Source organism: Bombus terrestris, chromosome 13 (assembly GCF_910591885.1).
Source record: "Bombus terrestris chromosome 13, iyBomTerr1.2, whole genome shotgun sequence".
Classification (NCBI taxonomy): Eukaryota; Metazoa; Arthropoda; class Insecta; order Hymenoptera; family Apidae; genus Bombus; species Bombus terrestris.
Genome location: NC_063281.1, coordinates 1,225,313 through 1,243,462, shown reverse-complemented (window position 1 = coordinate 1,243,462; position 18,150 = coordinate 1,225,313). Strand labels below are relative to the sequence as shown.

The window sequence follows — 18,150 nt, the reverse complement described above, 5'->3', positions numbered from 1 at the left end:
AGTATCGTAACTACTTTAATTAGTTTATTAATGATAAGTAGATTGAACAGGTATTAATTGAACAGAGAATAATGTTTGATAAACATGAACTAATCGCAGCAAACGTATAATAATTAACACAACTGAATAATTAATCAACGACTCTCATCAACGCAATCCGCACTCTCTGACATCTCAACTTATACTGCTGTTAATTCGTTTATTGTCCCCTAGCAACCCCTTGTCTTTTGTCTTAGCCTCACTACATACACGCTCAGCAACCACTTGTTTATAATCCGCATAACACGCCCCAGGTCCCTCATCCATGATATTACAATAACAATACCAATATCAATATCAATATCAATATTAATCATCAGTTTAGTAAATGTAAAGATCAACATATAATTCTTCTATAATCCTTGCAAATTGTTCAATCTTTACAAGTCTGTTTTGTCCTTCATTACGGGTTGTTCTCTAATAGGGGTACAAACAAAATGAAAGCAGCTTGATATTATGCTTATGAATGTAGGTGTGCAAACCTCTTTTAAACATTTCTTTTATCGTACAATTCCTTTCGTCGATGTTCCTCCGTTTCCAGTAGACAAACCTACCGTGCATTATGTTGAACATCTGTCGTTTCAGTAAAATTTATTGGACATCGCCCGTCAACGCGCAAGCAATGGCCGCGACTGATAACGCGTGACAGTTTAAAAACACGAGACGGCTGTCAATAACGAATCTCCGTTGCGTGGTACCGCGAGACGGCAATGAGGAAGTCGTCTGACCTGCGGGACCACTCGCGTAAGTTCACACGGGCGTAAATTTACCTGACCCGAATGGGAGAGACGAGAATCGCGGACGACAGAGGCGCGAAACCGCATATGACTACTTTTTCTTTTGCCTCTCCGACTGGGCCGCGTCATAAATGTCGATGGTCAAACCCGGTAGGTTCCCCGGACTTTGTCATTTCGTGTTACACGCGTGTGCCAGCAGGAAACGTAAATCGTTACAATGTTGAAAGCGTTCGTGGGAAGGGAAGGTCTTATTACGTGAAATAACCGATGATAACGTGCGAAGAAATGACATTTAACTTCGTAGAATTTTTCAAACGTGGGTGTGGAGAGAATATTTTTTAGTACAAAGAGAATTTTTATAGCACGGGACATTGGTTTCTTCTCCCATAGGATTGTATAAAATATTTATGAATACAGCGATGTTGGGTAATTTGATATCTATGCTTTTCAAATGGAGATTGCTATCTAAATTGAGTCTTGAAACGAGGGTTATGTAAGACACATTCAGATGAAAAGATGTATGGGTGAAGCAATTATCGGAATTATTGTGCAGGATGTCTGCATATAAAGAGTACTAATTAAAATTGTTGCGTGTCTTCGAAAGGGCATTGGATGAATTAATTGTTCAAGTGCATACATAGAGAAACGTTTACAGGCGAAAGGATACTGGATTAATTAAGGTAATCCAAATGATGAAAAGATACTGACTTGTAATCCGATGGAAAATATATTGCATCAGCTAATGTAATACTTTATATAAAATGTCAAAATTCTATATTAAACTAAAACTGGTCTTACCTGAAATGTGGTTGAAGGCGAAATGTGAGCAGTTTTTTTCACTCGCCCCATCAAGATTAACTTACTGCATTTCCACTTCACGAAACTGCATACCCATCACTTGCGATACATTCTTACTTTTAATTTATATCCTGCAAGTACCATGGATTGCAGTATCAATTCCAACACGATTATTTTCGCGAGCATGTGATAAAATTGCACGTTACTGCGTTGTGCATCGCACGCATAAATTGCTTTCTTCTTTTAGTCTCCGCAGCCTTTTTTACCCTCCCTATCAGTTTCTCCCTTCGTCTTCAATTATGTTCCTCAACTTCAAAATTTCTTCGTTATTTCACTCCCTTGTTAAAAACTGCTTGTTCCTTTTGTAATATTCCATAGGATTTCATTGTTTGATATCGTATGTTCATATGGACCAAAAAATATTACTTCAATTATTGGAAAAATAAGATGCATACCTAACAATGTTTTCGACAAAAAGTATAAGTGGAAATTAGATTAAACCATCCTGCATCGAAAGACACGTTTATCAACTATAGATATTTTTCAAACCAAACACGTTAGTCAAAATTCATGTATTATTTACAAGTCCTGGAAACAGATTTTGTTTAGTCATACAACAATCGAAAGAAAAGTTTTCGCTGTAACATATGACGACGATGATTTTTATTATCATCTTTCTTGTTATTTTTATTCTTCAATCTTTACATTTCTCTTTTCAATTCCACAACTCGACTTCCCTAAACATTTCGCATCTTCGCCCTTCTTCCCCAACGCTTCCATATCCTTACTCTACCTTACATTCCCTCCAACAATTTCATTTCCTTCCCCTCTTTCAATTTCCTCTGCCTCGTCCCTCTTCTCCATGACCTTTCAGGTTCCTTCCTCGTTCATTCCTCATCTTTCACCTTCCTTCGCAAACTTATCCCTTTTCTCCCTTCGCTCGGCGCGGCGTGCACGAAGGGTACGGTAGGATACGTGATTACCAGCAGCCTCCGTGGCAGCAGACAGTGCCCAGGGGTTAGGGGTCGTCCCGCCTCGGCTTACCGGCCAGGCTGCAAGTAATTGCAGCCGACTGCAATCCCGGGAAACCGCATCCTGGCCAGCTTGTAGACGAAAAATTGCGCGACCCACGTGAACAAGCGCACCGTTCTGCGTCAGACTTTCGCGTCCACGCGAGAAAGTCAGCATGGAATTCGCCACACGAGTCCGATCTTAATGGCGGATTATCACAGATATTATTGCGGCAATTACACGATGGACGAGATATCGAGCGTTTCGTGCCGCTCGAACATTCAATCGGTTCTTCTTTCTCATATTACTTCTCGATCGAGTATCGTGCTACAAGCAAACGGTTGGTTAATGGTTCTCCAAGTTCTTTATTGCTCGTTCCCAACGATGAAAGTATTCGTTGTATCTTCTTTTATAATTGGTTTATTGAATTAGTAGAAGGTAGGATGTAATTTTGCATCGTGACGGTGATTGCATTCGGTGGAATGATAATAATTTTTCGTACACCTGTTCCGTCGCCCTGCCGTTTCATCTTTATTGCTGTTAATTTTCATGCATTAAAATATATAAATCCATCTTCTCGAAGCAGAGTGTTAAAGACGTAAAGAAATTCGAGGTATGCGTTTCATCTTTCTTTGTCAGTTTCTCGTCGTTATTCACCGTGTAATTTTCTGGATGGCGGTTACGACGAGAAGACATAGGAATTTTGACACGACTGGGGACACACGCGTGTGGTACTGTACAGCATATCAGTTGGGAAATTATTAGTCATTATTGAAATTTGCGACCGAGAGGTACAATTTTGCGTACAGAGCTTTTGGTTATTCAATGGAATATCAGTTAATAAAGTCACACGATCACGCGCGAAGAATTCTCGCTCTACGAAGCCGACACCTGCGTCATCGTGCCCCCTATTTACCACGTATCAGGTGATGGTAAACTCGGCATCGTTTTACCCAAACCGGTCATTTCCCCCTCGGCTAAAGTGTCGATGCAAATCTATTAAAATTTCTGAGTATATATATATGCTTTGAATGCAACATCGTCAATGTAGACTGCGCTGTTAGTAACGAAGCAGAAAGTATAAGAATATATTTTACTATGATCTCACTCGTGTTGCACCATTGATTTAATATTGTTAGTGAAATTTTACGAGGTTCTTGTAAAACGGGTACGAGTCTGGCGACGAAGTAAATGAAATTTGATCAATATATTTTACAAGTTACGAGCTGTTCGATTATCCTATTTAGCGAAAAATGATAAGATCATAAAACAGAAGTCTATATGCTATAACTTATACCTTGGTAATTCTCTATTATTATTAGTTGGTCAATTCGTGCACAAGAGCACCATCTGCAATTTTAACAATAAAAAGATAATTAGTTTCGAAGCTATTCTTTCCTCGTCACATCATTCTCTACACCGTGAAAGAGTTAAAACTTCATCCACTTTCTAATAATAGATGGAAACCGATACAGTTTCATTTTCATCGAATCACTAGCCTAATTACGAGCATAAGGAGAACAAGTAGTCTGGTGTTGTAAAGTCGATAAATCTACAACGACCAAGTATGCAAACTAGACGAGTCTCGATCATCGTCTGTAATGAAAGATCGAGCCAGCTTCAAGCAGGCACAAATATCCCATGAACTCTCGCGTTACACTCCTCCAAGCCATAAATACTTATCTCTAAGCACGCACCTGTCAGCGATTCATCGTCGTCCGGAAATTGATCCGTTCGTAATTCACGGTAACTATGATCAGCGGCAAATCAGCGGTAATAATGAGTATTAAATAACGACCGCCGTTATAGACCAGTCGATTCCCATGTATTGTAATCAAGTAATTCGCGGGCTTCGTATCGCCTTCAGCCACGCGGTACCAGTTGCTTGGCAAAGTTGCCGAAGATTCACCGAGAATATCAAGATATCTTTTATGTACAAGCCTCCTATCGATCCGTATCGATAAATATCTACCCACGTATAGCCGATATCCGGCAAACGTATACACTCATCGGCCATACTCGTAACGATTATCGATCATTTCCGCGCCGCTAGCCCGGTCGGGTCAAAAGTTAATGCAAAATCAACGCCAATTCGTACTGCTGCACGTTCACTATGATTTGCTTCGATGTTCGTGATGTATCATACGGTGGAAAATGTGTTAGATAAGAGCCAGAGTTGCAGATTTGGTTTGTCAGGATGATAAATTTGTACTTGAGAGTTGGAATATTCCAAGTCGATCGGTTTCTAAAAATTAAGTTACATATATCATCTTAGTGATCTTTTTCCACTTTATTAGAATAATAGGAATGTATTTACGTTACGTTCGCAAGAAGATGTTACGTAAAGAAACTCTGATATTTATGCATTTATAGTTTTAAAATTTTAAAAATGCATGAAATAGAGGAAAATATATAGAATATTCAAAGTATGACACTCGTTATAACGTTCAGCGAATGTGTTTACATTTCATTCCTTAAGCTGCATTCACAAAAATATGAATCTGCGTGAAAACCTCTAAAAAATAAATAAACAATAGTTAGTAGAACGCCGACTTAGATCTGAAGAAATTGACTTAAATTCTTTCGTTTTTCAACCATTGTATTGTAAACAAATTGTTTCAGATATAATGCAGACTTTGCAGATGCAATGTTTCTAATCTGTATCGGTGTGCCAATTCTTGTATGAATACTATTCAAAATAAAGAAAATTCTGAAATTAAAAATCTCACGATATTCAACAAAAATATGTTAATAACGAATTTAACTCAGTCAATGGTTTATAATATGTAGACACAGTGTCGTATTCACAAAACTACCTCCGCTATACCTTCATGAGTCAGCGCAGAAAATATTTTCAAAACACACTTTAAATATCAAAATTGGAAAGCGGTGGATCGTGCAGGCGGATCCTCTTTGATTCGATTGTTCGTAGTGCATTAGAACCTACAACGACGACGACAATGGCCTTACAAGAATATTTGCAAACGACGTGATTCCATTGTCGGCGTGGAAGCCTCGTGGATTCCATGGGATACATGGAAAGTCGAGTTTTGAAACGCGTGACGACACTCGTATAATGGCTCGCTAACGACTCAACATCTGTCGTGGAGTTATTCGAGGCAAATGATGCTCCGACGCCTTCCCGCAGAGCGAGGATCTATCCGTCTAACTTTTTGAACGTTCTCCCGTAGTTTCCCCGGCATTTCGTAGCAATCCGACGCTATTTCGTAACTCAATACAAAAAATTAACAAATAATTCTAAGGGAAAATTCGTGTATTCCTTTGCCAATAGATCCCAAATTCTTTAATTTTTCAAATCCAAATTATTCTACAGCAATAAAACGATTTTAAAAAAATATTCAGTATGGCAATAACATATATAGCAACAATAGGCGAATTAAGAATTCAAAAAACAAAAAAAGATATTTTCAAGAAGATCGAAATTGAGAAACTTTTGATAAAAATAACCTGCAGGTCTATCGTAAATATACAGGATGGAGTATTTAAGTGCAGATATCTAAATATCTCTGTTATTAATGGTCATATGAAAAACTTCAGAGGACAATGCTTGCAAATGCACATACAATGGCAAATGATATTCTTCTTGGAAGGCATATTTTTTTTAGATTTTAAGATCTTGATCGTTGTTCAAATGGAATCATATATCTTTTAATATAAAAAGTTATTAGCCTATTTATATCGAAAAATCGTTAGTTTAGGTATTTAAATTTTCATCCCGTATAACTTATCGTATGGAAGACAAGAAAACAAATAGGAAATAGAATTACTATAAAATTTTCCAAGAAGCTCTTCAGATTCTGCAAAATTTTTCTTTCGATTCCTATCAACAAACAGTTCCTACTTACCTATTCCACATTTACAAAATCGTTCCACGATAAAGCAGCGAAATTGTTTGAAACACGTTTGCGTGCAGGAATAGGGTAACGTCTATAGTTTTAATTTTTTATGGTTCCTACTTTTGCTATGGTTTCATACTGCTACGTCAAAGACGGTGAAAGCGAGATCTGGTCGTGTTCGCAACGAAGCGATACGAAACAACCATTACCGGTGCCGTAAGGCGAGGAGGTTGGTAAATCGCGATTGATATGCAAATTCGTCGCATCATTAGTGGCGCGTACGTGCGCCGGCAAAGAAGCAAGAGGAGGTGTGACCATTGCAGGAAAGAGGATTCAAAGGGTGCACGCTGTCGTACATTCACTCTCGAAAGGAGGAGACACGGATGGTCATCGGTCGTTAAAGTGAAAAATTATGCTTTCCTACGATCCTCTTTCCCTTCTTCCCGGATTCAAATTCAAACGGTTACATCTGCACAATGGTCAGCTGCACGGGGTCAAGCCAATTAGAGACGAGATGTCGTGGTGAGAAAGTAACGACCTAAAGGGTGGGTGAAATGGAATTCTCGTGACCGATATGCTGGTACATAAATAGGTTGTTATAATTAGGGTGTGATTATGGAACCATGTGAATTTAACGGAAGAGACGAGTGGATGTTATTCCTGAAAATTCTTCGAGAAATTTCGATTTTAATAAAACTTGTTCCAAATTAAATCCTAAACAGTAAAGGAGCAATTTTAAAAGAAAGAAAAATCAGTTTCTTCGGTGGTAATACATGAATCACAAAGTGTAATTGGAAGTTTATATGTCAAATTAATTTTTCAAGAAACACTATTTCAATAATTATGACAGACAAAAATATTTTAAAAATCGTTCAATGGTTTACGATATTGCAATAAGGAAAACTTCATAAAACATAAAGAACAATCAGATGCAACCAACCGCATGCATTAATACTCTTCCGGTTTCATAGAAAATACAACATAACAATATTTCCTAAATACACCAATAAATATTCCAGTAGGCTAGCTAAAGTCTATTATTTTCATTGTAAAGGAGAAATTTGCTTGGAAGACTTAATGGGACGTGAACAAAAGGATCGCTCCAATGGTTATTGTCGTCCTTATATAATTACCATCAAGTTCAAGTTGGATTAATATAAGTACCTACAGCTTCATCGCGGATCCGAAGAGAGCCGGTGACGACGAGAAAAGCACAAACGCACTTCTGGTATTTAGCGTGAAGAATGGTGCACGTCAGCATGATGGATAAACTCGGTTTCCCAGCGTACTTTATCGTAAATGGCGGAGGGAATATTGCGGAGGCGAAAACACAGGTGGTCACGGCTGTGCATTACACGGAGGAATACTAGCTTCTAAGTAAGAGATTCCTTGGGAATAATTAAGAACATTTATTTCCAAGCAAGAAGCTCGTTAGCAGTTGCCATTGCTAGGAAAAGTTCAACGTCCCTCGTTACGAATATTCAAAAATGATGAAAGAAGCTAAGTACCGTAAAAAGAAGTATAACAGTGGAAATTCTCAAATTTAATGAAAATTAAAGCGAACAAATTTTGCATGAATACTTATAGTAAAATAGAAATCAATGAATTTTATAAAGGCTCGTGAGAACTGATTATTGAATTTTAAGATTGCTTGCAACACTCTTGATCTGTGGTTTTTATTTATTTCTTTTTATCCATTTTTCAATTTGATATGGTTTCTATATTTCTTGACTCTTTCTTTTCTTCTGATAATCATTAACCTTAATTTCTAATATATTTCTCAATGATAAATCTGTCTTTCTAAAAGTAATAACTGCAGAAGAAGATAAAAGTTAAAGAAACAGCTTGGCATTTATTTAACCCGTTCTATTATACAAGAAGTTTCTCGTCTCACTATGCAAATCTTCTTGATAATCGCGCAACGATGCAATCGTTATTACTGCTATTAAAACGAAAAGAACAAGAACCGACGATTATCTTTCACCATATTACGCGGAAAGTTGTTAACATCGACATTGGGTAAGTCCATCGAAACCAGCTGGATCTTATACGTGGAGGATCGACGGAGGATAAAGTCAGCCGTATCTTTTTGACGAGTCAAAATGTTTCTTCTCTATCCCCGTCATTATGCTAATCCTACCGTATTTTAAATTTCATGCCGGCTATGCGACCTATTTTGTGGAGACCTGTCATTTTCCCCGCGGGTATCCTGACAGGATAATGAGCCATCCTGCGAGCATCGGCTTACGTTCAACGAAACGAGGAAAAATGAGTTGACACGATACTATGCAGTATCGTTGGATTTCATGAGAAAATAAATTAAATAAGATTCTGCTAATCGATCAAAGATAAATTAAAATCTTTTTCTTTGCCTTTTTTTAAGAACGATATTTTTGTAAAACTACATTAAGGTTTAAAAAGTGGAAATAATATTTTTAGTTCCTTCACTGTTAAGTATCAAGATGAAAGTTCTCTATAAAATTATCTTCTTCGATGTAGTGATTGTTTCGGATATTTTTACTGCAAATAATGGTTTCTAGAAATCTACTTTCTTTATAATATAATTTCGAACAAAAATTGATAACATTGCGCAACATCATATTTTTCAATATTTTAAAATACTTTTATATTATTACTTGTTATTTTGAATATTTTTTAAACATAATAGACATAATTTAAAAATAATTAACAGAGATCCAGCAATTCAAACGCCTCGTTGTAGCATTCATTATAAATTTAAAACTTCCGTTTCTCAAACAAAAGTTTCCTCAAATATACCACCACCGTCTCGCCGAGTACTGTTCGCAGAAATGCGCATCGTACGAGAGCAGGCACTCGGGAGAAAAAATTTCAAGCACATAAAGACGAAAATAAAAGAACCGAGAATCCTGATGCAGTTGGAATCAGATCGTTCTTACGATCTCTCCCAAGATTCCCCTAGGGAACAATGCGAAAAGCCAGTGAAGAAGCATAGTCTAGCTCGCTCCTTGTGAATGAATGGCCGTGCAATGGATGTTTAAACCGCTCTCGATATCCCTCGAATGTCCGTAGACGTTCGACACCAAAGAGGGGTAGCGAAAGGAAAAAAAATTAGACAGAAATGACCGGATGTGGATAATCCCTCTGGTTACCCACGGCTACGAATCGTAGCGAAGAGAGTAGGATAAAGAAAAAGAAGGGAAAAAAAGAAAGAAAACAGGACGAAGAAACGAGCAACGAGAAAAAGAGAGGAGAGGATGTCGCTGAAAAATGGACGATGCACGTTTCGCAGCCTGAAGAGATACGGCGCTGAGATCCGGTCGACGCGACGCCTAATCCTGTTTTGAAAACTCGGTCTCGCATGACCGTGACAAACTCGACACCTACAGATAGTTTATGGCGATGGCTCGATCCTGAGCCAAGGATCCAGCGTAGCTTCGCCATTATCTCATGCCGGTTGTCTCGAAAGTTTTGCGCGCCTCGTTCGAACAGGCTGCTGCTGGCAAGCCTTTGTATCGGAGGCGAATCTCGCGCGTTCTTCTTTCTCGCGTTCATTAATTGACCTGGTTATCTGCTGACGCCGATCGAATCTCAAGGGCGAGCGTTCAATAAGGCGCCACGATATCGGTCGTTCATTTTTTACGCGCCTTTTATTCAGTCCCTTATTAATCTTCCTTTGTACGACCGATCAGATTTGATAAATATTTGAAGGAAAACATTCGCGGCTATCTTGATGGAACTCAATACAGGAAACGACTGCTTCGCTCATTTGCGTCGGATAATTAATTAGGAACGTGTCGTTGGAGAGACGATGGAGTTTTGAGAGATTCGTAGAAATTTATATGAAGAACTTCTCGTATACCTGAAACGAAAACTGAAGTTTCAAAATGTTTAAGGAACATTTTATCTTTAAACATACATTCATAAATATTCCGATCTGCCAATGTGATACAGTTTGAATTAAAATTGAACATCCAGCCTGTTCGGTAGGTGTGTAATCTGAGGACGCGTTTCTTTAAATTTCGTTATCTCTTTTCAATTCGAATTACGTTTAATATTTCATCCAAATTAAGATATTTTTCATATAACTCTCTCAAAAGTCATTTATCTAACAGCATTTTTATATCCGTACAAACAGCTGCATAAATGTATTTTTGGATAATGCGTAATACATATTGATCCAAAATTAAATCAACTAATTTGATAACCATAATATAATCATAATAGAAAAAGATCGTTAAATGCAAGATAACATCAAGATAATACTTCGATTACTTGAGCTACGTAAAATTTAATCTTATTTCCACTCAGGAAATTTGATAATATGAAAATTGTTTCTTTTATTGTTGCATCGATAAAAGATTGAAAAAGGTTCTTTTTTAATTATTGAAAAATTATGAAAAAAAATCTGGATTAACATCGTAGAACAGTACTCTTCAATGAGCAATATTAATGACATACGGAAACTATTATATTATTCTTTCAAATATCTCGAGACGTAGATCTTGAACTTGTATTATCCTCCAACTCGTCAATTTAAATAAACCAAATTCTTTTCATGTACCTGAATTAAATTCTACCATTAAAAGACACGTTTCGGGAATTAACAATATCACGATAAGCCTGTAATTCAAACGAAGACCGCCAACGAGGCCAATGGGGCAGAAATGCAGGCAGTTGGCGTGCGAATTTCGGTCGTCGCTCGATTTGTGAGACGTCCGTAAGAAAATTGAATCTGGCCAACGCAGAAACAAACAGTTTGAGTGACGCGGGATGGTTTAACGTGGTCGTCCGTCACGACGCGTGTTTTATACGACGAGATGAGGCCACGCGTGACAGACAGTTTCCCCTCTTCCTCTTGGAAATCTGTCTAGTCGCGTGGCAAGTCGCGGGCGTTACCCGAAGCACGCCTTTCAAAGATCCTATCGTTCCTGTCTGACGTTCCCTTCGTCCCGTTTCGCCGAGCTAATTAACTCCGTGCCACGCGAAATGAGAAACTCCCTCTCCTGCTTCGACTAGCGTAGTACTATTTTCGGGAGAAACGTTTACAAGCAACTTTAACGTCCCTGTTTTTTGCTCGAGACCTGTTAAAGAGTTAAAGGAACAGTTTCCGATGCTTAAAGCCACGTGTTTCTGGAAATATGATGAAGCGATGAAGTTCCGTGTAAGATTTGAAATGAAAATCCTTGTGCTTTAGCATTGTTAAGGGTATACAGTGTGTCACAAAATATGTAGATATTTAACAATATCCAATAATTAACTTTCAGACATTATTATAACCAATCTATGAGCGTATTATTAATTCTCGATACTCGATTCTATTCACCTAAAAACCATACCATAAGAAATAGGTGTCCAGAAAGCAAAAAGACTAAAGGACAGACCATAAAAATTACAAAATATCAGGAAAATGAACGTAATAAATTCTCGATACTCGATTCTATTCACAAAAATGCAATGTTGTAAGAAGTAAGAACCGAAAAATCAACAAAGCTAACGAGTAGATAACAAAAACTACAAAAGAACCGAGAAATAAATCCACGAAGCTCCTGTAATCCATTCTCTCACGTAACAGTAGCCACAAACCACTCCTTCATCCCGTCTCTCTATCAGCAAACACTCATCACCGCCTAATCCCGGCAACAATCCTCGACATTGTTCCCAATCCGGCCGTGTACCCGTATTTACCATCCGTTTCGCCAGAAACAAACCGCTCTCGTATTTCCGTGGACCATAATTCTTGCTCTCCGATCGCCGTACGTAGAAACTGACAATCTACCAAGGAAATGGGTCCGCCACGATAAATCAGCGGATTCGTTAGCGGAATCTTCCTGAATCCATTTGTCTGGCAGTTGTGTCAGCCGAGTAGATCCCGCTGTTTCGACAACGCGGTGTCGTGTTCGAGCGGGTGACCTCGTCGTTTTCAAGTCCCTTCTCTTGCTTCGGAGTAGCAGACCGACTCCCGACAGTCTCGTTCCTCCCTTGGGACCGGTGGTACGCGCATCTGCACGCTTCATTGAACATTCCGCGCGCGAGACATTGTGCAACCCGCCGCGACTCAGCTAGAGCAGAACGGCTGCATCGATATTTATGGATCTCGTGTACACGCAGACCGAAAGCTGGCCGAAAGATTTTTCTGGCCAACTAAACAATCTGGCGAACGATCGGCCGGTTCATGGTCCACGCTTTCCCCTATCCTTTAATTAAATTTATTGGTGGCGCGGCGGCCGACCTTTCGCCTGCTTCCACCATACGCGTGTCCCCACGTTTGTATACGTGGCAATCATAAATTTCTGGATGCTTGATATATCGATTTACCCGATCGCGTGTTGCTGATCCCTCGTAGGTGTTTCTATATCGCGGGCGAATGATTAACGCTCGATGAACGCGATTAAGCAGTCCCGATTTCTGTAGAATTCGTGGGAGGAGCGATCTCGCGAGGTTTCCAGATCGTTTTAAGGCTTTGAAGCTACTGTGAGTAATTGGGATTGCACAAAGATGAGTATTTGATACAGACTGCGAATATTAGAATTTAGATCAATTACGATAATGACAAGTGTAACTACACGAAATTATTGTACCGCTTTGTAGTTAAGAATAAGGAATAACACGTGTTATATAAATTTTTCTATCTGTCGAAATGGAAATTCGCATAAGTGTCACAAAAATTGTAATTCTAGCTTGCCAAAACTTTGATCTTCCTGTAAGGTTCTCATTTGAACTCTTCATATATAATATATCTTGCATCCAATTTTCTTTTCCACAGAAGCACAAAATTCTCATTTCTTATTACACAAACATTGTAAAAACTGTGATTCTTCTTCTAAAGATTTTAATTTTTAATAAAGTACCTTAAAAATACTCCAAATGTTCCACAGAACAAAATCGATTTTCGGCTTCGCAAATTGCGCGTTTGACTGGATTCAAAGGCCAGGAGGTCACGTGTTGCGCGAACAAGAAGCAAAACATTTTTATTTCTCCTTCCTCACCTTTCACCTTTCCTAAACCCTCCTCGATTGCATATGAATGCGTGAATGCGGTCTACGCATTGAATTTCACATGGATCGTGCCCCTCCACGAATTCACCAGGTTGGATTTATCGCCGAGGAAAAAGGCTCGTAAGATATTCTCGTAATCCTTTGGCGTGGATCACGATGGCGGCTCCTTTGATGCGTGGGCGTGGGCCACGCAAATCGAATCGGTCGTCATCTCATCACGTTCTGTCCGAATCACAACCATTCCACGTAACCGAATCTGATTATAATTTATGCCCTTTTTTCGATCGACCTTGTCCACTTCCGTCGTGTGATCAACACTTCTGACCATAAAAAATGGTTTTTTATATGTATAATTGCACGTCAATTTCTCTTATTTGAAACAGCAGTAGCTAGTAATCGAAGCTGCAGTCAAATAAGATTCTTTTAGATTGGGTATTTTGAAAGACCATTAGTTCTATTAAATTTACTTATTGCTAAATACTTATTTAATTTAATAAAGAGTATAACGTGACCTTCTCTTTGTAATTAAATAATTAAGCAATGAAAAGTCGTCACTCTCTGAATCTAAATTTTGATTGACTCACTTTCACCCGAAGCTTTATAAATCATTATTAAGTTATTTTACTAAAGATTACAAAATGACTACCTCTTGGTAATAACATAACCGAGCAATTATACATTCCTGAATCTAAGTCATGATTGATTTAATTTTATCTAATAGTTCACAAGCTATCGCTAACTGACATATTTGTTTCATGCCATCCTTGCAGTATTTACGTATGGTAAACCGTGTAATTAAACGCGGTACTAAAAGTTGAACGGAGCGGTTGGTTACGTTCTAACCAGCACGCTCTGGAAGTTTCGCAATATATATACGGTTAATTCCCGTAGCGTAGACAGTGTCTTATGAATAGCGTGAACGTGTGCAATGAATCGTGCAGCGTGTGCACCTCGTGGAAAAGATATTCCATAGAAATCTGGGTTATTCCGCGCATCCGACGTTGATTATAATTTATTCCGGTCCCAGGCAGAAACGCTTCCGTCGTCGGCAAAATAGTCTATCTTCGAGATCGTGTTGCAATATATCATAAGTCGTGATTTCACCGTATGTAGAATGTGAATCCGTGCTATGGTTTACTTAATGTTACATACCGTATATCTTCCTCAAATCGAGATAAATATCTTCTCTCAAGTATTATTTCTCGGTTTAATCATATTAAAAGAAGTATCTATTTCTTCGATACATTGCCCGAATTATTTTTTTACATTCGTTTCATGACCTAATCAACTGAAATAATTGAATCGTAATATTTTATATTTTAAATTCTACTGCAGTTTATATGCAAGTATATGCATGAGAAATAATTAATAATAAATAATTTTTATTGTACTGTATTGTCATTATGACTATGTAATAATTGCAGGTTTCATAGCAACGAAATCGGAGGACATATTACTCCTCTACCACGAAATGCTGAGATCAGGTTATTTCAATATTTATTACTTTAATCGAAATATTCGTGTTTCATTAATTCATGCTGATATATTCATATGGATGTCTGTCTTCTGCAAATATTTATACTGATTTTATAATTTAAGTTTATAAACAATATATTCTCACAAATCAAATATATATATGTATATCCAGATTAATTGTTAAAACTGCAATGTGCAGGGAGAGCTAATAAACCCTAAATACCTTGAATTATTTACTACTAGTTACTACTCACGGATATAATAAATAGCAGGGGTCATTATGGTCGCAAAAAATTCTACGTAATACAACATTCCCCCGTGCCGATTCGGATCCTACAAAATGATCGGAGGAACAAAAATTTATATTATATTATAATGTTATCGGTGTTACAGGGGACTAGAGGAAGTCGTCACAAAGAACTTTATCGAGAAAGAACTATAGGACCCTATTATAGAAGTGGAGATTGTAGAAAATCTATAACGACGCATGGAATATTATAATTTATTCTTCAAAGCATAATATTGGTCATTTAATAAATTAATGATAATGAAAGGTGGAGGTCTATTATACTTGAAACATTAGTAGTAATAGTAAGAATTGAAAATCTAATAATAATACAAATTGGAAAATTGATAACGATTTGAAATTAAATATATTTAATATTGAAATTGTAGGTTCTCTACATTTCATTTCAATAGAAGAATAATAAAATTAAACAAAATGGGAAATGTTATAATTTATTTTTAGAATGAAATTAATTGAAGTATAACACATACAGATACTTACATATTCTTGTATCTTCGAGAGATTTTATCCTCTTGAGAAAACACTGACTCTAATACCGAAAACGAATATCAAAAAAAGATATGTATGAAAAAAAAAAAAAGAAAAATAAAAGACTACAAGCTCGTCCGTTCGGTTTACTTTGTAATCGACGAACAAAGACTTTAATATCGCGTGTTATCATTATAATTAATAATTATATAATTTAATTGAGCTATTGCACTCTGAAAAATATTTAAGAACTTATTGCGCAAGAAGCACTGACTCTACTGATCGCATTGCGAGTGATCACAAAAATTTTCTGAAAATAAAACTAAAATAGTCGATAGGGGTTAGATTTAATAAATATAATTGAACTGATTTGCAAAAATTATATCGTGAATGTTCCTTGCCAAAGAAAAGCACATTTTGTAAGAATAAACTACGTAATGTTTTATAGATATGCGAAAATACTTGTAAAACACTAAAAATTCCTGAACTAAATATGCTTGAGCATATTGACATCACACAAACTCGCGTCTAACCTTATTTCGAAATCCATGTTATCGCGCTTCCTCCCAACCATGGCAGAAAAAGGTTATGTATAATATTTACGTACCATGTTACTAGGTAATTTACAACCAAAACGTCACCGAAACGTAAATGGAAATGTGAAGGTTATTTCAATTTCTTAGTCGAGTCATTTTCAAATTACATATTAAAAATTCCACAATATAAGTTGGAACAATAAAATAATACGTTTAATCTACTTAATATAAGGAAATGAATTAATGATAATTAATTAATATTAACACTAAAATTAATGCAAAGAAACGTTCCTGGAATCTTTTCTAACTTCATCTTGGTATTTTTAATAAACTATGTAATTATTTATGATAATTAGTTATCTTACATATTAAGTGATTGTGTGATGTGTGACTGATTTGACAGACATATGTATGTATGTATGCATGAAAACGTATATCTGAATATATTAAAATAAATTTAACATTATTAAACCTCCATGAAAAAGCATCAGGCTGTTAATCACCATAACGTTCTTACATTAAGTCCTTATATCATCCATGTCAGCAATAATCTTTATGCAAGAAAATCAAGAATTGAAGACGAATGTCGATACCAATTACATTAATATAAAATAATAATCTCATTCGAATCTTGTCTCGAAAGTAGAATTCTGACCTCCAAATAAACGATCTATGACCGAAGAACGAAAAAAGGTCGAGTGACTGACTTTTTTATAATAATGTTCCATAAAGTAGCAAATAAACGCGTTTTAATGAAGCGTATTAATATATAATAAAATACACTCGTAACGAAATAACAAAGGAAGTAACACTTAAATATTTAATAAGTTACTTTAGGTTACGTTATGTACCATGAGCAAAACAATACGTCTTATCGGTCCGATTTTCGATATCTGACTGATGCCCCTCATCATGGCGTCACTACGCGAACTTTTAATTGGTGGAGATTCCGGTGCGCCTCTTAAACATAACCGCGCGGCGAATTGAAATTCCGTATGCTTAGAAATTGTATATTATTGAATCTCTAATAAACAACATTAACAACATTAAATAAAGGTACATAAAATTAATTCTAGATAAATATAAGCAGGAAATTGTTTTTTATATAATATAATTCCAGAATATATACTTCATAAGTATTAATTATTATAATTAGTAATTATTATCCATATGTTTTAGGAATTGTTAATATCATTATTAATTATTGTTAATATTATTAATACTGTCAAAGCAATCACTATTATTAATATAAATATTACAATACGTTATTTAATTATATTCACATAGTTATTGCTAGTTAATTTCAATAAAAGATGTTAAATAAGAAGATCTAGTTCTAGAAAAGCGTTCTTTGTTTCTCTAATTGAAATATGTTAATTAATGGAAAAACTGGAGGAATATTCAATCGTATGAATACTCGTATTAAATATAAATATTACTTTGAGAAGAAAAAATATATTAAAAGTAACTTTTAGTGTTTCCACTACAATTGACTATATTCCATAGAAATCTCCAAACTGCTGTACAACTACATATAGCAAAGAGGAGAGCAATGCATATGGCCACTTTCCGCGTACGCGACCTACGAATTTACGAACATCCTGGACTACCACTATCTCCCCTCCACTTGGACATGTAGCGCATCCATGCCGACACAAATACGAACATTTCGCTGTCGACACGCCACGGGCATGTTTTCTCAGCTGGTGCCCTAACTCTCGATCTCGAACGATCCTCCTTTCCCCGTCTTCCGTACTATGGTGCAGACCTGGTGGATCCTTTCAAGACACGGTCGGCTACCCACAAAGGATCTGCCCTTTCATACGCACGTTATTATACTCTTTACAGAATATCGTTCCACCTTTTCCCTTTTAGAAGGAAGGAGAAGGCAGAAAACGGAGAGAAGGAAGAAAAAGGAGGACTCTCAGCCTGATCATGTGCATG

The 18,150-nt window shown here is 36.8% G+C and overlaps 1 long non-coding RNA gene across 1 annotated transcript in view; it reads right to left on the bottom strand.

The window, feature by feature from the left end:
- LOC125386185 overlaps nt 1–17,154 on the bottom strand; it is a 103,533-nt gene extending 86,379 nt beyond the window's left edge. The window contains exon 1 of the long non-coding RNA XR_007226127.1: nt 15,683–17,154. This is a non-coding gene — a long non-coding RNA (uncharacterized LOC125386185). The remainder of the gene's footprint in view (nt 1–15,682) is intronic.
- Nucleotides 17,155–18,150: the final 996 nt, after the last annotated feature.